This window comes from Falco naumanni, chromosome 10, assembly GCF_017639655.2.
Source record: "Falco naumanni isolate bFalNau1 chromosome 10, bFalNau1.pat, whole genome shotgun sequence".
Lineage (NCBI taxonomy): Eukaryota > Metazoa > Chordata > Aves > Falconiformes > Falconidae > Falco > Falco naumanni.
In genome coordinates, this window is record NC_054063.1 from 1,526,040 (window position 1) to 1,550,446 (window position 24,407).

At 46.9% G+C, this 24,407-nt stretch overlaps 1 long non-coding RNA gene across 1 annotated transcript in view; it reads right to left on the reverse strand.

Moving 5' to 3' along the window:
- Positions 1-24,407, reverse strand: part of LOC121094636 — a 119,694-nt gene that overhangs the window by 14,430 nt on the left and 80,857 nt on the right. Inside the window, exons 8-12 of the long non-coding RNA XR_005829910.1 lie at positions 24,229-24,404; positions 19,252-21,800; positions 18,265-19,149; positions 13,219-13,313; positions 4,011-4,192 (exon numbers count right to left, since the gene is read on the reverse strand). This is a non-coding gene — a long non-coding RNA (uncharacterized LOC121094636). The remainder of the gene's footprint in view (positions 1-4,010; positions 4,193-13,218; positions 13,314-18,264; positions 19,150-19,251; positions 21,801-24,228; positions 24,405-24,407) is intronic.

Genomic DNA, 24,407 nt, shown 5'->3' on the forward strand with positions numbered 1-24,407 from the left:
GCACTGCTGAGTGGCACCCTTATCTCGACTCTTGACCAGTGGTGGAAAAAGGTGGCTGTCAGCAAGGTGACCACCAGCAGCAGGTCCCTGTGCCTCTCCTCCAAGAGGCTGAATGTCAAAGTCCCATGACCTAGGTTTGAAGGAATTGCCTTGCTAAGGTCAGGAACTATTAAGTTTCTCCTAGCTGATTGCAAATCAAACATTCTGTTTTGATAAATTAAAGGTTAAATCACCCTGGATTTTGCACACGTTTGTAAGAGTGTGCAGACCTGTGAGTGTAGGCAGGAATTGTCGAGGACAGCATAATCGGGAAAGCTTCAGGTTGCATAATGTCTGGAGTCTGCCAGTTAATATAGGACTGCTGCTGCCTCACGCGTTACAAATTTTCCTGAGCAACTTCGTAAAGCATTAGTGGGGTAGAAGCAGATTTTTCTTTTCTTACTTATAGGACTGTTCAGCCAATGAGGCAACTGAATCAGTGGCTTTGGTGGGATAGCCACTGCCCGTGGTGGTGTCCCAGAAATAAAAATACCTCTGGAGTCCATTTTGGAAGTGAGAAGAGAGCGCTGTGAGTGCACTGTAATGCGTGTGGCTCAAGATGGTGATACAAGACTGATTTTACTGATTGTTTCTTCTTCAATTCCCTCTCCCCCTCAAGATGGTTGCAAAGAAGAAACTCCAAAGTCATTAGGTTATTAATGTCTAAACACCTGCCAAACGTTTCCATTGCTACCTGTTTGCTAGAGAATGGAGAAGAAATCTCTCAAGATTATTTCCAATTCAGATGACATGAAGCTGGGTATCCCTGATGGAAAGACAATGTTTCAGTTGGGCCTTCAGATTGCATTTACCTTCTTTTACTCTTGTTTGCTTTTCTAACAAGTATTTTTTCTGTTTGTCCTACAATTCTGCTGTTTACATGAAGGTTTTGACACAGAAACAAGGAAGGATGTGAAGACATATCAGCAACCTGCTCATACTAGACTGCATGGCTTGATAAGGATTTTCCTCTCCCATGGTTTGCACAGAAGTGGAAAAGGGTCTTATGTGGCTGGGCAGTGAAGCCTTCAAGAAGTCGAACGTCCCCATTAAACCAATATGCATATAATTTAAAAAAGCCAAATAAATAGTTCCTTGAGCAAGACCTTCACAGGTGTTACTGTACTAGCAAAGGGGTGTTGGGGTCATGATTGTCACTGCTAGCTTCCTTTCTGCAGGCAAAACTTACTGCTAGCAATGGAGTTCATGAAGGTAGAAGGGTATCTCCAGGAACACATGTAACTTTCCAGGGATACCCATTATCTTACCTCCTATATAGTCTAGGCCAGTTGGAAACCATGAAAAACAAACCCTCCAGGGACTTTGCTCAAAATGAGCCAGTCACTGTGAAGAAGTCAGTGCGCTGGGCTGGATGGGTGAGCTGTGAATTGGGCTGCAGAAGTTCAGTAACCAGGAAGAATCAATATTTTGGTTGGGAAATACTCAGGTCACTGGTTTGGTTGGAAACTCCAGACATCCAGTTTTTCCACAAGGTGCTATTAGCCCTCTCACCCTTCACACCCCAGTCCATGCCCCTTTGAAGTGCAGGCTCTGCCTGCAAGTTGGATGGGGCACAAGTGTGCCACAGCATGGTGGGCTGGCCAGGGTGGAGAGTCCCCTGCTAGCTTGGCCACACGGTCACTGTTTGGGTGTTGCAGGGTCTTTAAGTGACTCCGCTGGCTTTGGTAGCATGGTGTGCTCCAAAAGAAAACGTCTTTAGCCCACCAACCAGACCCGTACAGAGCAGCTGCTTCCTGTCTCCACTGCTGGCTACTTGCTAACAGGCTCTGAAACAAAAAAAAAAACCCACCCCACCTGTCTCTTGGAATGAGCTTTGGGTATTTGTAAGGCACAGTCAGTCGTAAAATTGTTGAGGGGAGCCTAGGATCTAACCATAACCTTGGCACCATGCTCCCACTGTAATATTCGCCACCACTCTAGGGTGCGGTGCCTTTGCTTCCAGTTCTTTGCATGCCAGGAAAAATGGAGGCAAAAAGAGTAAAAATAGGCATTAAACATAAGACAGTTGTTGCCTTCACATTGTTGTTGTTGACAGCAACCTCACCTCCCTGCTGCTGTGGAGATTGTGCACGGGGGAGACTTGGGCTCTCCCACAGCCTTCCTTGAATCCCTTTGTGGGTAGATTTGTTTTCTGTGGAGCAATACCCATGTTTTTTCAAGGAGAGAGGTTTTGTTTGCCAAAGTGCTTCTGGAGCCTCTGCAAGCCTTCCTGTCAACTCAAGTGCTCACCTACATGCTGACATTGCTATCCATACCACCTTGCAGTCAATGCAGCTCCTGTAGCATCAAGGAGACAACCCATCACAAGCTGTCCCTCTGCAGCAATGTATCTTTAACACAAATGACTATGGGTTGCCCTATTCAGTCAGTCGTCCTCTGGCTATCAGAGAACAATCGATGTATCTGCAGACACGCATGAAAAGAAGAAGCTCTTAATTCTTTTCGGCATCCACAAAGCGCTGAAAAATGACCAGTGAAAGAAAAAACCTCCACTTGGTCAGTAATTTTTTTTCTTTTTGCAAACCATGTGTTAAAAGTGCTTTGCTGCCCAAAGAGACTTCATATGAGGGAAAAGTAAAGCTAAATTACAACTTCTTAAAAATAGGACATAGTGTTTTATAATTCCTTCCCTCCCCCCGTTCCTGTGCAGAGCCACCCCACCCACATGAAACTGCCTCTGACTCACTCTTGTGTCTCGCTTGGAGAGAAAGGCTTTCCACCAACGGGGGCACCTGGTCAAGAACATGACATTCAGGGTGGTGTTGCCTCTTTACACTTCAAATCATTTTAAATAGCTTTCTATCTGTGACTACAGGGACCTTTGCATAGATATAAGTGTTACCAATGGAAAAGACATGTTGTCATACCCTTGCAGTAAGTAAAGAGATCAGATCTTCTGGAAAATTAGTCTTCTTGGGCCAAGTTGACTCAAAGGCTCGGACAATAAGACATCTCTTCTGTATTGGTTCATTTGCAGCATTACACTCCTCAGGCAGTGAGTTACCCTCTGCTATTCTGGGAACACACATTTGACCTCTGTTACAGGGGTTTATTGTCAACATGTGTCCACTGGGAGCCTCAGCAACTTCTCCCATTGTCTATTGTCTTATAAACAGGCTTACAAAAGCGCTGCAGGAAAGCCAATAATGCACCAAAGTGGAAATTGCTGGTAACTCAAAAGTTTAATTTTCAACTTCTGCGTCTTGCAGTGGTAGGAGAGGTGAGCCGAGCGGGAGGAACGCGCAGCTTGCTTTTCTTGGTGTCCCTACACACACAGCTGCATTGGGATGCAGAGCTGCCATGCTGCTGCAAGCTTGCTCGATGCATGGCGAGGAGGAGTCCACTGGCACCAAAACCACCATGTGAACTGGGGTTACTGGTCTCCAATGGCTTCAAGGGGAAAAACTAAGAAAAGAGAGAAAAGCTGGTGGCAAAGCAGCTTTTCTGGCTCACCCTAAAGCGAAGCGTAATTTCTTTTTTACCAAAACTCCCAGTTTGTGGCTGGGCTATTGTAGTAAGCGTCGAAAAGCTGTATTTTTACAGTTAACACTGAAGTCAATCAGCTTAATGCATGAATGAAACAAACCCTTGGGAGCATGGTCACCCAAGGGAAGGCAGCATCCTTGGGAAACATCCCAGTGAGATCATTTAGTCATCTTCAGTTTCATAACAGGCAAGCTCCAAACTGTGATGTGCAGAGGCAGAATCCCCCCCTGATTTTTGAGATGGTCCCACCACTTCCAATTTGCTGCTGTGGCTGGGCAAACAAAGGACATCTGCGGGCATTTTTGGGAAAGAGAGCCAAGTTCCTCCCCACGCAGAGCAGAGCAGAGCAGCATCTGGCATCTGAGCAACAGGCAGGGATGAGCCAGCAGCTAACTGCTTTTCCTGGACCACCAGATCTGACAGAGGGGCAGGGAAAGGAAAATACGGAATAACCAAAGACTTACATTGGTGTTCTGCCAGAGGCGACCTATCCCCTCCTGTGGCAGGGAAGGGGACGGGGACACTGCATCCCTCAACAGGCATCAGTAGGTTCCAGGACTAACCAGCTGCCAGCTGGTGGGACATGCTGTGCTGTCAACCAATAACGCTCTGCCAGGGCAAGGGGAAGCCATCAGTATGACCAGGGCTACACAAGCATGAAAAGAGCAGAGTAAAATAAATAATCACTTAACAAAGAGGAAAACAGAGGGGAAGCCCTAAAGAAACAGACAAGCCGCTGTGGACTCCACCAGCCACATCTCTTCCCACATGCCACCAAGGATGGCAAGGGCAAGGAAGAGTTTTCAGCCTCTCTTTGTATTTGTAACACACATGGTGCTCTCCTGACCTTGCTAGAAACCTTTGCCTTCCTCTGAGTGCTGCTGATGCCGACGCACCATCCGAAGCTGCAGTAAACACCCTCGTTGGGTGCACCTCTGAACCAGGCTCAGCGATGCCATAGTTCAGGAAAGCAGGACTGAGGTGCAGCCTCGGGCAGCCCTCCCGCCTGCACCGTGCCCTCTTCACCCTCCCTGAGCTGTTTACAGCCCATGGCCATGCCTCTTTCACCAGGAAAGCAAAGGTTCCCATCCCAACAGGGACCATTTAAAAGTTGCTCAAGAGCCTGCAAAGGTTACGTTGTCTCGCTCTCTGAAAGCAAAGCAGTTTTAGCTGGAAAAGAAAGAAAAACACCCAATAGCAGCAGCAACTAGAAAAGAGCAACCCGTGGTGTTTGTTTACAAGAGCACATTCATTGGTGTCTGGAGGGTTGACTCAGTCTGAAATGAAGAGGGGTGGCACCGGGCAAGCTGTGCTGATAAACAAGTCCATCTCCCACCATGGGGTGGTCTGAGAGCCGGCTTTCCTCACCACGCCAGGCAGCCCGGGCCTCCTCCCTCAGTGGACCCTTCCCACTCGTGAAACCCCAGGGAAGCTTGGCTTTGGGGTCTCGACAGGCGAGCAGCTGTCACCCTTCCTCGTGCAGGCCCTGCAGGGTGGAGAAGGGTCTTGGCATGAAGAGCTGGGGTTGGTGTCTGCTTGGGCATGCCCATGGAGGAAACGGGGGGCTCACATCCCCTGCGTGCCTCCTTGGTGCCTTGCATGCGTGGCTGCATGGCAGATACCTAAGCTAAGTAGTCCCACTCTGTCTGCGGCCATTTCACCAACCCCAACTGTGCAGGCGAGACAGAAAGGTTGGGCTTTGGCTGCTCCTGGTGCGTGAGGCGTCCTCACACCACGCAGCCTGGTTCAGTGATGAAAGGGACACAGAAACACCAGCAGGACATGTACTAAGATGGGTACAGCAAATGTATAAGGAAGATTAAATAAAAACGTTTGGAGGTCTTGAAGTCTCAGAAATACCATCTGTGATTGACTGTCCATCCCAACACACAGTGGTACTCAAGTACAACTCACCCAGCAGATGAACAATTACTTCTACATTCAAAACACCTCCAAAAGATCTTCCTGAAGTGCCCCTTTTAGCTGTGATTAACGTCTAAATTTTGGAGTTAGGAATGACCTGTTTTTACCGGTCAAAATACTACATTGCTTCACAAAAGCAGGGTCAACTTCCTTAAATGAGGCAAACGCAGATTTGTCCTGAGCAGTGAAAAGAAACACTTTGAAATTTGCAGAGTTGTAATGCTGAAAAAACCCCCAAAATCTAATAAAAGGATTGGCTTTCTAGAGCCATCATTATCAACACACCTTACCATACCCACAAGGAGAGAGGAGTCCGTTTTCTTCCTCAGACCGGGCAGTGCGAGCACACCTTGCTGGTACTCCTTCCTCCAGAAAAATACTTTCTTCACATCCAGCCCAACAGAAACTGTGTCCAGGTCATGACATAGGTGAGGAGAAAGGGTACAGGCTTTTGGAGGGGGGATATTGCCTGGCTTCAGGAGTACCCCCATCCTCATGAGCAGTGTATCACCCTCCAGTGTGTATCCAACTTTGGTCTCACAAGTGGGTAATTCAGCTGATCGTTTCTCAGCCCAGATTTCACTTCTCCTTAAAACTGTTTTGCTATTAAACCCTGGAAGTAAAGCAACCATTTGGACCCTAAAACTTCAAAACCTCAAGAGTCACAAATCTTCCATTTATGCCTTTCTTATGTGGTCCAGACACATTTTTCAGGCTTGTAGCATCGTCTGAACCCTGTTTTCCTTTATTTTGCCTCTGCAATTGGCACTGAAGTCTGTTTGCACTATGTAATCAAAAGGTATATTTGTCGCCGCAGCACTACATCTCGCATGGAAAATGGTCTCTCTCATTTCTTCCCCCTGTAATTCTCAGAGTGGCTTGGCACTGTCAGGGACAGGTGCTTAAGAAATGCTGATATATGGCAATTTTGTGTTATTGCATGAAGCTGAAACTTGCTTGCAATGCCGATATAGCAGAGGACTACTACTGTGCTTCAACTAAACCTAGGATTTATTAACAGCACGCAGGCTGGGGACATGAATGTCTGGCAAACCTGCATCCTCTAGCATCTGTAGAAAGACATTATGAATTAAACCCCCCTTATTCCATTAAGAAATTATTCCAGAAATCCAGAGCACAATTGGCGAGCACTGGTTGTCAGATGCATGTCAATAATATTACTTAATGGGTTTCCCTTGTCTTTATGCATAAGTTCCATTTCATGCAGCCGTTGCCCCGGAGTGCAATTATTACACTTTTCTGGTGGTTTTACTCTTTTGGCCTTTGGCCTCATGCCTCAGAAAACCACCCAGGGTATCCAATCTCATAGAAAGGCTTTGTGGCCAGTTGTGCTTTCTGGAGTAAGGATTTCCCCCCCTCCCCTCAAATAAGCCACATAAATGTTTCAAAACATCCTTGGTTTCCATCAGCCCTACAATGTCATTGCCCACCCCAATGAAGAGCTATGCCCCGTGTCTCTGGCTGGCTGAGGAGAACAGCACCAATAACACGTTCATTTTTCTTGGAGAGGAATAGCAGATACAATAGCATGTTTTATGCAAAAGGACGTTTTAGAGCAACTGTTTTACTCAACATTGTATATTTACACAGTTTCAGCATCTTCAACCATATAACATGGTTAGGACCCTGAGAGCTGATATTTACCTGTTTTAATACATGTCAGTAAATATTTGGGGGGGCTTGTTAACTCGAGTGACAAGACTCTTTACCCATGCACTTTCAGTTTGCTTTAAATCTGAAGCTGATTTTTATACCATATTATAACCATATTTATTTAAGTTCCCACATTCTGTCAAAGTCTGTTTACACAAAGAACATTTGTTTTCACTACTGCTTGCGAGGAATGAATATAATAAGCACCAAGGGATTTTAAGAAGTTGAGAGAATTAGTATTTGGAAACAATACATTCGCTATTTCTTAGGGGAAGGTTCATGGAGCACAGACACATTCTCCACTAAATCTATCAGGATGAGGTAGTTCTTATGGAGACCAAGCACAGCCAGCCTCTTCTCAAATTTCAAACATGTTCTAAAATCAAGAGCGTTTCTGGAAAAAACAACATAGGTTTTTTTTTCTTTCCTCCCCCTTCCCCCAAGAAAAAAGGATAAAATAGGTTAAGATAATTTTGCTTGTTGAAATCAAAATCTGGAGTCTGGCACTGAGAGCTCGTGTCCACTGCTGCCCCACAGCATCCCTTCCCACTTGTGCTGCTTCGCCATGATGTGTGCTGAGTTACTACCAAATTATTTGTCAGAGGTTGTTTGTTGTAGCTTTAATGCACCACTGTAAATTTCAGCATGTACTAGAACTGAGTAAGTCTGATTTTAAGACTATCATAAAGAATATTTTAGATCACTGAATACTGCTTGCAGCCCTGAACACGTAGGTATTTGCTTCAAGATTTCTGTGTCTGAGAGGCTGATATTACAAAACATCAGGGGTAATTTTGAAGCTTGGGTTTGCAAATAAGCAAAAGCAAAAAAGAGGGGTCTAGCTATGCCTTGTTTTGTGGTATTATTTAGAAAATGAATAGCGCAACTGCTTGTAAGGCAATCCTCATCTCATTTGCTATTGAGGTGCAGCCTGAGTAACGGCTCCCTAAAAATCAGCTTTAGCATTACCAGTTGCAAATGCTGACAGATCATCAAAATTCATGTCATTTGATTTTAGATATTATAATACCCTTTACACTTCAAATATTCCTAGGAGATTTCCTCTGCTATCTGGAAAATAATGAAGTATGTAATGGGTTATTCCCTTCCTGTCTGTGTCCTAACAAGCTAGAAACATGGGGATATTTCCATTGAAGCACTAAAAAAGAAAGAAAACGAAAAAAGATCGGCCCTTTTTACCAAACCTTTGATTATAGATTTATTCTGACGCAAATATGCAGTTGAACTGATGTATTTAAGCTATGCATGAGTATCAGACAATATCCCCATATTTTACTCTATGTGTTTAAACATGACTGTATTATACTGTGAACCATTGCATGCTTTCTGTAAGGAGAAATCTTGGTTATTTTGTCTTTTAAAGTCCCTAAGAGCCAACCAGACAAAAGCTGTTCCTGGAGGTTTGTTGTTAGAGGCTAAGCTAGAAAATATTTATGATCCATTTCATTTCCCTGCCGCCTTAAACCTGGCTGTCCATCACGAGCCAACGACATTTTCCTGCAGAAAAAGCTTTGTGGCAATAATTGTTTTCTTTACTGCTCAACAACAAATGGTTTATCTACATATCCCGAGCCCTGCAGGGCACTAATTCCTACCACCCCGTCCAGGTTCCCCACTAAAAACACTTTTAGCTTGAGCTGCACTGACTGTAGAGCTTGAGAGGCTGCAGGAGACAGGCAATGCCTCCCAACGATTGCACCTGCAGAAGACTAAATGATTATCTTTTACCCACAGCCTTTCTTGGTCAGAGCAGCAACGTGATCCATCTCCTGCTTTTCCCAGAGCAGCCCCCAAACACCTGTAATTACTGTCAGTCTTTACCCATGGAAAAATGAAAGTCATTCCCACCGGGTAGCCTGCAGGAACACAGACATTGCAAAGGATGTGCGCAGCGTAGGATGGCAACAGGAGGCCTCAGTGGTCCAGAGAAAGTCACCAGAGAGAGGCTGAGTCCCCAGATCTTCCCATTTGAGGTGTGCTATGATGCTTGACATCATATTAAATATTCAGCAATCATTTCTATCACTGGAGAACAGTCTCTACACTCAAGACTTGGCCTCTCTCCTAATCAAATTTGCTTAGGCAATAAATTAGTGACAGTGCACGTGTCTTATATTTGTAATATATATATAAGGAACACAGAAATGTAAAGAGTTTCCTCCTTAAGTTGCAAGGTAAGCAGCCAGTTAGGTCCTGCTAACGCCTTGGCCAGGAGATGAGCTTGGAGATGAGCTTGCTCCATCACGGCTGTGCTCGTATCCTTCTCACCCTGGCTTTTGTTCTGCAGCTTACTTGCTCTTCATTTCTGGAAATCATCTCCTAAGAGGCCTGTGCAGGTATCTCTGACAGTTTCTGTCACATATTCAGCACAAGCCCCACGAGGCAAGAAGCCCTTCGAGATTGTAGATGGTGCACAGGAAAATAATGCAACTTGCGTGAAGTGTCAACTGAAATGAAGCTTGCTGAGTCCCCGACCTCAAACAAACGCGCTCGCCACCACTCAGAAAGCTAGCGGAGAGCCCTGTCATTTAAGCCAAGTCATACAAAATATTTGACTCATGACTAGATTGACATGAGCCAAATTCAGGGATGTCTTTTTCCAGGCCACAAGCTGGTGCAAAGCAAATTTAATTGTTCTGTGAACAGTCTCCTGCATTTGTTTAGGGTTTGTCTTTTCCATGGGCCTGTCATTAATAAATGAGTACACAGGAATATTCGCATAACGTTAACAGCCAGACGGCATTTGCTGGAAGATTTGAAGTGACCGGTTACAGAAAAATCATGTGAAGTCTTTCCATGGGTTAAGCGATGAGCCCGCTGGCTCCCTGCAGCTGCTGTGGCTTGCTCTGCTATCAAACAGGTTTGCGGAGAGGCTGCACCACCCAGCAGCACCTTGTGCTCGAAACTGAGGGTTGAGCTCAACCACGACCACCACCACGGGAATACAGCCGGGAAGATGCTGCACGGCTTCCCCACGGCCCTGGCTGCGGGCACTGCATGAGGAGAGTGCTCAGTGCCGGGCTCCCATCCCTGCCCTCCCTGAGAGCCATGGCCCCCTCTCAGCTGCTGTTTATTTATCCTAGCGTAAAAGCTATAGAATGAATAGCCCAGGTGGGGGGAAAGTGAAGCACCATGCTATAATAAGAAAACTGGTCTCAACAAGGAAGGGAGAGAGGCAGACTCTTGCAGCTAATAATTCTCAGCATGGCCTAGAATAAGGTAAATCAGGGCTGTCGGGAGGTGTCCCCAGGGGTCTGCGCTGCCTGGCTCTCCAGGCATGAAGAGAGGCAGGAGGAGCAGCTGAGGAACTTGTCTAGCTGGGCACGTCCCATCCGCTGCTTTGTTAAAGGGCAAGACCCTTCACTGCCACAGGTTCTGCATTAAAAAAGGGAAAAGAGGTTTGGGGAATCCTCTAGTGGTGTGTGCTCAAGCCCTTTGGTGTCTGTTTCACTGCAGCACTGGCTTTGGGACCCCCGTCAACCCACAACTGCATCCTCACCCGCTACCTGCCACCTTTTGGGAGCTGCAACCCTCTCCCTCCAGATGCCTGTCTCTGCAGGGGACGATCCTGGCTGCAACCCCTTGGGTTACTCAGGTAGAAAGTGAAATAAAAGGGCTACAGTGCTGGAGACGGCAAGGAGGATGCCGAGGAGGAAGCACGCCAAGACCGGGGCCGCTGGTGACACTGGTGTTCCTCGAAATTGGAGGCAGCCACACCTCTTCCCGCAGGCGGCTGGAACCTGGGGCAGGCAGCTCCTGCTTCCTGTTATTAGAAAACCTCGGGATGCTCTCGCAAGAGGCGAGCTTATTAGCGAGCGAGTCGGGAGCAAAGAAAAGAGCATTGCCCTGCGTAACCCCGGCGGTGGGGCAGGGGGCTGAGACTGCCCAGCTCATATCACTTGTGCACCTATGCCCAAGGAGCAGGGAGGAAGAGAGAGATTGCACACAGCACTGGAATCACCGCAGCTGAGCATGGCAAATATCTAGCTGCACAAACCCATCCGAAATTCCCAAGAATAACAGGAAACCCAGCCGCTAATTTTCCGTCCTGCTTGCTTTGGGGCAGGCACGCACCCCGCGAGGGCTGGAGCCAGGGAGCCCCGCAGAGCCCTGGGCGGGGGACACTCAGACGAGATAACCACACGCCTCTGAGTCGCAAGAGATGAAAATAATAATGATAATTTTAAAAAAGAAGCGCCTGCCCTGGCAAACAATAGTAGGAAGGCTAAGCACCCACACAGCCACCACAGGGAGGGGACGACCCCAGCCCAGACCCCCATGGAGGAGACTGGGGAGGCAGCGAGCACCTCGGCTGCTGCCATGCTTGCTCACTGCGCGCTTGCTGTGCTCGCTTCTCCCTGCGGCCGCGCATTATCATCATTTATTCATTCCATGACCTTGAAATCCCTCTCCCTCACCAGAAAAACAACGAATCCCCGTCAGAGAAGTGGGCTCTACAAAAGGGAGGAGAAAAGAAAAAAAAAATCTAAAAAAAAAAAAATAATCATGCAACCTCCCATGTTGCTTGTATTAGGTCAGATGGGAGAACTTATTTAATTAGTGACTTTTATAGGGCTTTATTTTTCGATGCCCAGTGGAGTAGTTAAGATTGGTAATAAGAAAGAAGTCTGGTCCCACGCCAGCCCTCCTAAGACAATGGTGCAGGGAGGAAAGAGCTGAGCAATATATTTGAATGTTTTCAATGCCTTAGGTTTTTGGGTTTTTTTTAAACTTTATTTTTCAGTGCCATATTGTAAAACCATTTGAAGGGTGTACACGGAGGGGAGAGGAAGGAAATTGTTCAGGGCAGCCCGAGGGGAGGATAACGATGAATAATGGAATGAACCCAGGGAAATCGCTTCTTGCTCAGGTTTCTCCATGGCTGGAGATATTTCCCCTGTATGAGACCTGCTCAGCACAGAAAGAGGATGGCTGGCAGGTGGCCAAGTGCCAGATTTTTGGTGTAGATGGAGGTGGATGGGTCAGGTGCATAATCACAATGGATAACTGGGAGGAGAAGGCATAAGAACAGTGCCAGTTCCCACTCTGTTCATGCTACTGTCCCTTCTTGTGACCCGTTTCTGCCACTCATCCCCATCACAAAAATAAACTGCGAGCTTTTTCCTACTGCACTTTCCAGTGAAGGAATAAAGAAGGAGCGTCAGATTCATGAATTTCCCACTGTGGGACTGTGCATTTATTAGCATGTGGGACCAGCTGTGGATGTTGGGGCAGGGGGCACCTTCCCCAACAGCCCTGGACCATGCAGCATGCATCCTGAGCGGCTCGGGGCCGCTTGCTCGGGATGCAACACAGCAGAGAGAGTATAAACCAAACCAGATGCTACGTTAGAGATTTTATGGCAACAGGGTTTTACTCTCTTCAGGCCCAAAAGCTGTGCCACCCGCTCACTGCCCTTTGATAGGGGAACTTCCAGAGGCTGAGAGCAAAGCTCTTCAGCGCCAAGTGTTTGAAGGAAGTTCACAGGCCACCATCTAAGACAGTAGCCTCACTAGTGGCCAAAAAGCCCCATGCAGCCTGGTTGCTCAGTAGCCAAACTTTGCTACTTGGGAGGGGAGTCAGCCTGTTTCCTGACAGCAAGAAGAATAATGTAACAGCGTTCAATAAATTCCTAGCAAACGCAACCAAAAAAAAAAAAAAAAAAAGGCAACAACAACAAAAAAAAAGCAGACCTATTGAGCTTTGTCCTTTGCAAAATGAAAAATATGGTTGTTTTGCTCCACAGGAGGAACAGCGGAATCAGCTTTAAAATCGACAGTGGATTTGGCCAGATGCCACAGCCCTTTTGGCTTCAGCTTCCTTCCAATAGTCATCTCCCTGCCAATTTGGAGTGCACAGGACACAGCTACACACCTGATGATACGCTGAGTAATGGCCTTGGCTTGCAGCTATCTGGTCCATGCAGCAGGGAAGTGGGAGGGTGGCCATTTATCAAAGGCATTCACCTGAGCAGTCGTGGCTTCCCCATGGCTGCAGCTCTCTGGAGCGGGAGCCGGTGCCGCATCATGCTGAAAGGGATGTGACTGTTGGTACCTGAAGGATGCGTGATGGTCGCTGGGGTTCAGCAAGTGACAGGTTGCAGAGACACGAGCTCACAAGTCACCAACGCCTCTACCAGCATCTCACAGCTTCAAAGGAAAGCAAAACAGACATCCTGACATTTAAATTACGTGATTTTGTACTGTAGGGGTGGTGTTTGGAGGGGGTGAACTCCTGCATGCTTCTTCTGGACCTGTCTCTGGTGTAGGTGCTTGCGTCAGTACGAGCTCCTGGGCTGCTCGCTGTGATGTGCTGACATCCTGCTGTTAATGGGTTCCTCCCCCTATCACTTTAGGGATCCCCCTGCAACACTGGGTGGTTTAGGCTTCCCCCTGAAAAGCATGCACAGCACAGGGGTTGCTTCAGCCCGAGCACCACGTGGTGCCTGTGCTCCCTCCCAGAACCCAGCCTGCCTCTTGCTGGTGCTTCGCAAACCCTTGTCTTCTCCAACCCGCCTCTTGCTCCATCCTCATCGACAGCAGCACCGTTGCAAAGTGGAACCCCCAGCATCATTTCAGGTCTGCAGAGAAGGGATTTGCTTGGGAGAGACATGGGAAAGTCAACCACACTGCACTGCCACAGCAGCTGAGAGGCCAGAAGGGCTCTTGCGCAATGACAGAAACTTTAGGAGCACGTCCCGGTATCTATATGGTTATTTGTATCAGAGCGCTGACAAGAAGGAGCTTTCAGCACCGCAGCTTGGGTGACAATATTTCTTTCCTCACTATTCCTGTCTTGACATCAGTGAAAGAGTCAGGGCTCCACAAGGGCATCGTAAGATAGAAAAGACAAGTTAGAAATGGGAAAGGACATGTTGTAAAAGTCACTATTAAGCCTTCCCTTCATTCCCTCCACATTTTTTATAGGGAAAAATGTTCCCTCTGCAAAAAGAAATTTGGAAAATTTCCACCTATTCTACTGGCTGCATCCATGAGAGTATTTCTGCCTCTGGCAATAGCTTCTGCTCGAGTCTCGCTGTGCCGATGAGACATACGGCTCCGACGTATGGCTCCAGTATCTTTCTTGAGCAAGGGCTGGTGTGAGCAATACAGCAGGAGGTGCTACAAATAGGCAGAAAGTTTTGCAAAAACACGGAGTGGGAAGAGTGCCGTTGCAGCTGAAACCTGTGCTTGCTACATCTAACGCAAACAGTCCTCTGCTTCCAAAATTGCACAAAGCCGGCAGCTAAAATAACTGCTTTTTGACCTTTTTATCTTGCCCCATCTCTCTGAGCCTTGCCATTCCCCTTTTGCCTGCCCCGGCCACCTGCCTTTGTCATTAGCAATAATCAGCAGCAATAAATAGGCGACATTTCATTGCTGCGGAAGCAGCCTGAGATATTTTGGGCCAAGCCAGCCAGGCTGGGGCTCGCAGAGCCTTCTGGCCAGTGAGAAAAGACACTGCTAAAGGCACCTTGCCACCCATCCTGGAGTTACAAGGTCTTCTGAGAGCAACGTGCCTGAGTGCGGCAGCTGGGAGGGTTGGGGATGCCCCAGCTGGGAGCTGGCCGGGCTGGAGGGGAGTGACCACCCAGCAGCGGCTTCTGGATCAGCAAAGAAAAGAAGGATTAAAAAACCCAGAGGCATCCTGGCTGGAAGCAAAACCCAAGTATGAAGCAGCTCTGGTGGGACTGGGGGAAGGAAAGAGGGGACATCTCTGCCGGGGGCAGGCACTTGGCAGCGGTCTGTGCAGGTCCCTGCGGGGCTTGGGAAAGGGCAACCTGTTGGGCTTCAGGGGCCGAACCAATGCGGCTGGGAGGGGAAGGCACCCCAGAGCGATGGGCAGGATCGGGTCACCAGGGCAGTGGGATGGAGGTGCTCAGATCGTTAGGGTGCCCAGCTCTCCAGGAGCTATCTGCAGAGGTACCTTTAAGGCACTGGGCCTCGCATGCTTCAGTCACGTTTTAAAAATAGGACAGGAGGCTTCTACATCACTTAGGTATTTTGGAAAATTTTACTCAGCCTTTCTGCAGCTCCTGTCAATCCTTCTCACTGCGGTGCCGAGACACATGCACGGCATGTACACAAATAGCACGCTTCCCTGGCCTCTCTCAGCCATGGCAGGAGATACCTCGAAGGACTTCCCCAACCCTCCTCCACACCTCAGCAGGCAGGGTCGGGGGGGGAAAACACCTCTGGCTTTCCTGGCAGCCATATCCCCATGTCCCTGCAGCATCAAACGGGACAGTAAAAAGCCCACAGCCCCATGGTGAAGGCACCTCTGCAAGGAGATGCTTTTACCTCCAAGGCAGAGGTGATGCTCAGGTGCAACCTCCTCTGGGTTTCAGGGATGCTCCCACTATGGCAGGTGCTGGCTCAGTGCAGAGCCCCTGAGGTCTTTGTTGCAACCCAGCAGAAAGATGACTTCATGTGACATTGCACAGGTCCCTTCACCTGCCCTGCAGTCACTGCTGGACAAGAATATCAATGTGTAACTGAAGAAGCAGATCAGGGGAAGAGTACTGCCCGATATACTGCCAGCCACAGGGAGTTAGCAGTGGGGAAAAGTGTTTCCTATTTGGGCTTTGTCAGATCAGAGAACTCTGCAAAGTTCAGCTCAGACAGTCCTACCCAGATTGTAGGGACTGTTTGTTCCCGGTTTTGGCAGGGTCGTGAATGATGCATGAGTAACAGCATCCCTTAATTAGTGTAATATGCTGTACCAGGTTAGAAAGCACTCTCTGGTTTTGTTTTTCCTCCACGCGCGTGTGTGTATTTTTCTTTAAAGGAGAAGAGAACAAACAGAAAACATTGCAGTTGTGTTTTTGTTGGTTGGGGCACCAATGAACCCTGTTCTGATTGGGCTGGTTATGAATCACTGGAGAGCCATATCCACACCAAACAGCACTGCAGCCAACCTGATGTCTGCTTGGCAGTTGTGCTGAACAAAAGCTCCTTAATTATTGTTTTTGCTGCCTGAATCTTAGTGGAATAAAGAGAGAAAACCCAACCACCTTGGAATTTATGGGACTGGGTGTGTAGGAGGGTGTGCGTGTGCGTGCACCTGCGCGTGTACATATGTACCAACACACGCGTGGTTTACTTTGAGTCTCAGGAGAAAGGAGAAAGCTCCATCACTGATTTCATTTTGCTTTGTCTTTCTGACTCCCTTTCTTCCCTCCTCTGGCTGTTTTTGTTTGGGGCATTTGCAACGTGCCCATCACATCCCGGCCATCAGGAATGATGTTTTCATTACTGTGACCACAAAGGACATTGCCTGTCCTCCCACCCTTCCTCCTGCGGTGCGTTCCCCCAGTGCCGCGGTACAGCTCTGCCAGCCCCTGGCCGCTGCCTCTGCCTGCTCTTCAGGAAGGGACCCTTTGCCCACACACCCCTGGTGCCAGTCCTCCACCCCGAGCATCCTTCCCACTCCTGTGCCAAGAGAAGCACTGCCACCCACCCCAAAATCCCGGGCTTAGCCCCTTCTCCTCTGACTCATGTTTTTTCCAGGAAGGGATGCCTTGAAATCTCCCTCCTTTTTCTCCTTTCCTCCAGGGTTTGCCGGAGCCACCAGAAAGGTGCCGCTGGACAACGCTGAGCCTTGGCTTGGGTCGGCACCACCTCTGCTTTTTGCCACAGGACCTCCTTGGTCTCTCCTCTCATGGGCACAGGGCGGTGAGGGATGCCACCAAAGTCACCGGCACTGAAGGCTGCGGAGCAGAGCAGGCACCAGGATCTCGGACCGGTGCGGAAAGAGAAAGCTCTCTCCCACTGGGTAACCCGGCAGCAACTGCTATTTCAGTAAACATATCATTTTGTGCTCAGTAAACACACATTCCAGAGGAATGCTCTCATTGTTTTTTTGCTCTGTAATGCATTAATGAAGAAATAAAGTTTAGGTTGTGTAATGGTGACAGCTTGAAGTCATTTTGCCTAGTGTTATTTCTCAGCAAAGGCTCAGCTCTCCCTGGAACGGGAGGAAGAAAAGAAGACCAGATTTCGCCTCAAACTCACCAACATGTGCAAAAAAAATCAAAACATGACAGCAATTAACTCCCCTCCACACGCCCCAATAAAACTACCTCTCTCGCTCGCTCCGAGCTTTGTCACGTATGGGGCTGTTTATGGAGAAGACAATACAAAGTGGGTTTATACAAGGCTCTTTTAATTTTTGTTTTATATCCACTGGAACCCTCAAGTAGTGAATTCATTTCCTGATATAGTAAACATTTCTGATGGCCAGGATTCTTTCTCTTTTCCCAAATGAACACAAACCCCTGGTCTAACTCACCAGCAGTGCAGTCTATACAAACAGACCCATCAGCTACATTTTCAAAGAATGCATCTTAAGCACGCAGCTAGGAAAATAAACAAACAGCAACGCCTTCACGACAGCCTGACAGACCCCACTGCAAGCAGGAAGTTTCTCTCCCCAAAATTTGCTCAAGCCCTCAATTGCATGTGGAAAACCGATCAGCTTTTCCTCGTTTTCCACAAAACAATCTTGTCCTCGCAGTTGCACGCGGATGGCTGCCGGCTCACTGCTAAACGATCTATGCAGTCCCTCTGATTTGTGACCCTATTTGCACTATGCAAATGTCTTCTGACAGCTCTCTTTTCCTGTCATTAAAACAAACAATGGCCCCTGTAACCAAAAAGGAAATCAGTAACAGGCGAAAGCTGTTCTTTTTCTTTGCCTTTCCCCCTGCCCCCCCATCCTGGTTCTGGGACTAACTGCTAGTAATTACCCTGAAATATTCACAACCCTTTTCCTCTCCCAAACTGTTTTACTCATCCTAGTGGCCAACGTAACATCTTTAATATAATTGCTCTTCTAAAAGACCTAAAAATGAAAAAAACCCTAATGATCAACAGGTAAAAAACATTTTTTTTGTTTATATATATATATACACACCCTTCTATCCATACACATATGGACAAATATATATATATATATTAACTGATTTGAGGAGCTTTGAAAACACTTCCTAGCCTTCCAGGAATAATTTCAATATTGTTCTGAAAATGGAGAAACTGGAAATAACGAGAAAAAGAAGATAGTCATGGGTGAGGGAGGATGTGCATGAGGAGGAAGACATACCTGTCTCTCCAGTCACCTCTCCCTCCCCCCACAAGCCACACATCCAGCCCAGAGAAGCATGCTGCTGGTGGCCGTGCCTTCTTAATGGCAAGTGGGAGGCACCTGATTCCAGCCCCTCCCAGCACACAGGTGCTCTGCATTTGATTTCAGTGGGAAAAGGGCTGCACTCTGAAACTTCAGGGTACTTACACACTCCTGGGATCTAGTTCTTTGTCTTTTAAAGAATACAGTATACATAACCCTAAGCTGGGCCAGTTTTCCACCCCATCACACAAGCCTTGTGCCTGTAGGGCTCAGCTGAAGTCAATGGTGCTAATGTTGACATAAGATCATGATGACCAAGTGGGAAATTAGTCCTGTAGCACTTGATTGTCTTTTGCAAAAATTTTCTAAATGCTCTTAATGGTTTTGTTTGTGGTACGTGTTGCTCACTCCTGATTATACTTCTGCCAAGTTGTACTTTTAACTGTAAACACTAGCCTCTCAGAAAATGTGAAGTAAAGCAAACCAGAAAAGATGTTCAAAATAATGTTACAACCTAATTTAATTTATCCCTTGGTAATTACATTTGTAGGAAATGAACAATGCAAACAAAACAGAGTCCAAGCCTTTCCAGGCATCACAATTGCTTTCACATGTGGATGCATCGGTTACAGCCAGCATACGGTTAAGTCTCCAGCTGCATCAGGAGAAGTGTTTGGAAGCTGCAGGGGTGTGAGGGGACACCTGCCTTGGGTCCCTGCATGTAGGTGCCACCTATTGAACATCAGCCTGTCTGCCCATCCAGGCGAGCCAGCCTGGGCAGCCCTCCCGTCGTTCCTCCTTGTTCTGTAATTCCCATCCTTAATTCTTCCAGCACTAATCGGTCCATTCCACATGTTGATCCTGGAGGAAACGTAGCTGGATGACTACTCACCAAACTCAGTTGACCACGTGAGTGTAGTCCTGTCTCCTGGCCCTGTTCCAGTAAGATATTTACACACTCACCTAATTTTAATTGTATGAACTGCTCCCCAGATCAATCCCATCAAACTTGGGCCTCTGTTTGCAAATACTGCAGGAACTTTGCAGATGTGTTTGACACACCGTTATTACGTGAATGGTTTCTCTGGCCATTTCTCCGTCTTTTGGTTGCTTGTAAACTATGCAGCCTGACTGCAGTTCAACTATTGGCTATTTGCCCTTTTTTTTTTTCCTCCCCTTTTTTTTTTTTTTTCATTTGTGTTCTTCTCAGTGAGTTTATGCATCTGTCCCTGTTTACCTCCGTCATGTGGCAGAGCTTCTCTGCTTTGATATGAGGAGTGAACCCACAAGCAGCTCTCAAAACCAGTTATGCAAAGCCCTTGCTGCACAGACCCACATGAACACGGATTTGCACAAGCATTTGTCCAATGGTTCATATTTACACAAGTATCTGCAACGTGTCCCCATCCTCTGAGTATTTCAGCAAGTGTTGTTGTACCTGCCTGATCGCTTGCCAGGAGCAATCACTGGGAGAATCACTGGCAGTGCCAAAATAAACTCATGGTTTTTATTTGAGAGAGCATTTGTAAATAGTATTTTTCTAGCATTCACCCAGTTCTAAGTGGAACTCCCTGTGTGATGAATGCTGTTTACAGTGCAGCTCTGTTTGTTGTGAAATGGGGGAAAAAAGGCAGTTTCTTGCACTTGCTGGCAGCATGCCAATGCAATGGGGGAAGGTACATCCCCTCCTGTTGTCACTTTTGCATGAAAAGCCGATGCCCCATTTCTTGCTCTGCTTCATTCTAAAAGCCCACATGGATACACAGGATCTTCATGCTCTCACAGCAGCAAGTAGTAAGAAAGATGAATGGGAAAGTCCTCAGCTGGGTGGAGAGATTTTGGTTTTTTTTTTTCCCTACAGGTCTTGCCATGGCTTCACCACTCAAAGAGCCACCGACGGAAAGGCATGACAGACCTTGCAAGGAATGATGAGCTGCACGTATCAGCAGATTCAAAGGCAGGGAAAGCTTATCCCTGAATAGGGGAAATGCAGGTAGCAGGTGAATTTCTGAAAAGTAGATCTTCCTGGGCCAGCATAAAGCTGTGGGGACATGAGGGGCTCAGGAGTGGGGCAGGACCTGGTGCCACACAGGAGGGCAAACCAGAGAGCCAGAAGCCCCATCACTACCACTTTGTCTCTCCAGGTAATTGTGGCTTCTCCTACACACTGCAAGAAACCCACAATTTGCAATGATGAAATCACACTTTTCTTCCACAAGGGAAAAGGGAGTGGTTTTCTTTCTGCTTTTTCCTGGTTTTGCTGTGTTCAGAGTGAAAGGCAACTCTCTGCAGGTGGAGCATAAGAATGGGAGTGTTGTAGTGTCTCTGCAAATGCTACACAATCCTTCTGAAGCCCTGCATCTTCAACCATGCAAGACCTGCCGTTTTGCTCTCCACATCATCCTCACGGAAGAGAACGAAACATTTGGAAGCTACTGGTGGCTCCAGAGCGGTTTGGCAAGCTGAAGGATGTGGAGGATTATACAGGAATGCCAGCTCAGTTAAGGTCAATGCCATTAGAAACCAAGAGCAACTCTGGCGTGCAAATGGCGTCACTCCAGATTTCTGAGACCTGAAGAGGCTTTTGGTCCCAGCCCTAAGGTCTGACCACCCCCCGGCTCAATGCTCATGTCTTAAATGAGAGATGGGTGCAAGCTCCTGCTGCTCCAGGGAGCCCTTTGGTCCCCAGGCTGGAAAGTAGTTGCCAGCTTTAGAGACACTTGAACCCTCTTTTTCCATTTGAGGCATGTCCTCTCTTCACCTTCATTTTTCTGCTGTTTTTTTTATTCCCACATTTAAAGCTGATTACTTTGCCTGCTACATTAGCTATTCACCTGTTCCTGTGACTGAGGAATGGCTTAAACACTCTTTTGACACGGTCCCTTGAAAATGGGTTGCTCTGCTGCGGTCAATGAACATAGCGTGGGAAAAATGCATTAATACTTTCACTGGTAACATTGAGGATAGCTATAAATAAACTCTTCATTACAGTATTTATATATTATTACATCATATAGCCACTTAAAACAGAGAGCAATTGGAAGTGTTGAATAATGTAAGGATAATCGCCTCTACATTAGTTCCACTGTCATTGGCATTATGTATTGCTTGGTGATATTGCTATGCTCGTTGCTTCGCCCAGTGTTGCGTGACATTGGTGGTGACGTTAGAGTATCAACGGGCCCTCAGCAAATGACATACAGTACTTTGCATGACACATGTAGCTCATATTATATAATAAGGGTGTTTCACCAGAGAATTTTGACAGCGCATGGGCTTTTTGCTGACAGTTTTATTCAAACAAGGTGTCCATTTCTTGAAGGTTTGCTTTCAAGCAGCCATCAAAACATGCCCATTGTGCAAGGCTGCAGCACCATCATGCCTAGAGAAAGGAGGTTTGCATCACGGTGTCCAACTGTTCACCTTAGCATTCACCCGACGTTGCGCTGATGAGGCACACTGGGTCCCAGGTGGCTCCTGCCCTCTCATGCCATCTCCAGCCAGAGCCACAGCTGAAAGAGATGAAACCAAGATGCTCAGAGCTTGGAAAGAAGGCATTTCAGTGGTGAGTCTCAAACTCATGTTGCCTGAATACAGTTATGGAGCCTACAGAGGACTTCCTCCCCTCCAAAAATATTAGATTACTTCAAAGTGCTATTAAACGATACAGAAGTATCGTAATTATTTTCTTTTTTTTTTCCTTTTTTTTTTTTTTTCTGTTGTTGTTGGTTTTGCTGCTGCTCTTCTTCCTTTTTCAGAGGAGAGGAGTGGGTGGATACATGCTTGGTGTGACCGTGCTTAGACCATGGCTGAATAGCTTTCTTGCTGACTACGGATTTCAATTTCCTCAGTTTTGACAAGCTTCCCCTTAAGGAAGTCCAACAAAACAAAACCCCTTTCTCTTGACTTGAATGTCTCATTGCTGGTTTTCATGGTAGGGATGCCCATCTCAATTACACTGTGGTCAACAGTGTTCAGTGCCTCATTGATCGTCACTTGTCAAAGGAGCTCCTGTGTGGCATTGAGGACCAAGTCTGGAGCAAGATCTCCACCACAGCACTTGGAAGGGGCTGCTCCAAAAAGCAGTCATTTCAGATGTTGAGAAATCGCTTCTCTGAACCTTGTCCTCACATGACATATGACCAATTTCTGCACAAAGATCTGCAGTCAACTTTTATTACAGCTCCGATTTGACTGCTCCTTTGATTTATCGCAACAATGCACATTCAATATCTTTCTTCTGATCTGGAGGCCAGAAATATAACTCTACTCATATGTTTGTATTCTTAGGACTTGGGATTTCACAGATTCAGAAACTCATTCATAGATTCACAGGGTTTAAGGCCAGAAGGAACCATGAGAACATCTGGTATGACTTCCTATATTTCAAAGCCATTCAGTTGCAGCCAATTAGCCCAGTACTGAGCCCAGTAGCTTTGCTGCATCTTCCAGAAAAACATCCAGCTCCGGACATACCAAGATATGGGAATGTGAACACATCAGAAGTTGGAGACTCACTACCTTATTGATTTTGAAGCTCACATTAATTAAAAAATGTGCCTCATTTCTAATCCACTTTTGTTTGGATTCACATCTAGCTATCAGTTTTGCACCTTTCTCTGCTTTATGACTGAGCAGAATTGCCCCGCAAGCTACATTCTTCAAACTCTGGGGTTGTTTTTTCTTTGCCGGACATCTGGACAAAAGGTTGATGTAGCAGAAGTATTTGCGAGTCAGCTTTACTGGAGTTTTGGCTAGTTAAAAACTTTCTGCACTGTTGCTTGCATTATTATTTGTTCTTAAATAATACAGAGAAAATTCACTTGGGATACTTAAAAAATATTTTTCGAACTACTTTCACTTAGAAAAATGAACAGAAATTGAACTTGCTGATGCAAAAACCAAACTGAGGTTTCTTGCTAAAACAAGGGCTGTGACCAGCCTTGCCAAAAGGTTTCTGAACACCTCACCCATCTCCCTGTGCAGATGCGTTGTATGTTACTGCTCTCTCCCTGTCCCCTTTTGACATGGAGCTGGAGATAGATCTGTGTCTCACATCATCAGGTCATGTTTGCCAGCTTTGAAATCAGTTGTGCAATCTTATTCTGCATCTTTTCTATTTTTTCAGTAGCTATACCATTCTCTGGGACTCCTGATCCAGAGGCATTTGCTCATTACTGCGGTTTGTCCTTCTGGCTATTTGTCAAGGACGCACTTTTCTCGCAGCTGATAGTTTACACCAGAAGTTTTAAAGTTTTGTTCAGTATTATCCTTCCTTCTTCTTTCTGAGTGGGTGAAAATATTAATGCTACAGCAACGGCCTCCTGAAAGAGGCTCATTTCAATTTAATTTTCTGAACTCTATGACTTTCTCCCCTCCATCCAAATGTCATTGGTTTTCATTATTTTTAGTGTACTTAATAAATAGCAGCCGAAAAGCTGGGAAGAATCAGATACTTGTTTCACTTGGATTTCTCCATCTTTTGCAGTACATGAGGTGCTGTTTGGGCTGAGGAATGCAATGGCTGTACGCTGGCAGGCAGAAATGCCAGTGACGTTAGTGGCAGGAATGTGGGTACCACCTAGCCACCGTGTTGCTAATACTTCTAGCGTTTACCTCTGGGCCTGAAGAGCCACGTCATCCGTCTTGCTGGAAGTCATGCTCTGAACTTGTTTTGGAGAGGTGGTGCATGATTGTAAAGACTTATAGCTCAGGAATGCAGCTGTATCTCATACAGCGCTGCGTAAAAGCATCAAGGCTGGGGCAGGAGGGACCGCTGGTCTCCCAGGAACCAAGAAAATCATTAATATTAATAGCACCAGCCTTGGAGGAGCACTCCAGGGCTCCAGCAGCCAGTGTGACCCCAGCACGCAAGGCAAAGAACAAGAGCAAACAAGAACACTGTCACTTTGCTCGGGGACAACCCTGAGACAAACGTACCTGAACAGTGCAGACATGGCAGTTACTGTGTGTTCGTGGGCTTCTGGAAACGAGCCATCACCGGGCCCTTCTGTGGGTGCATTTCATCAGCTGAGGGGACCCGCATCCAAGTCTTTGCCTGAGACCGCATTTTTGCTGGGAGGAGGACAGAGTTTGGACAGAGGCAGCCTGCCTGCCTG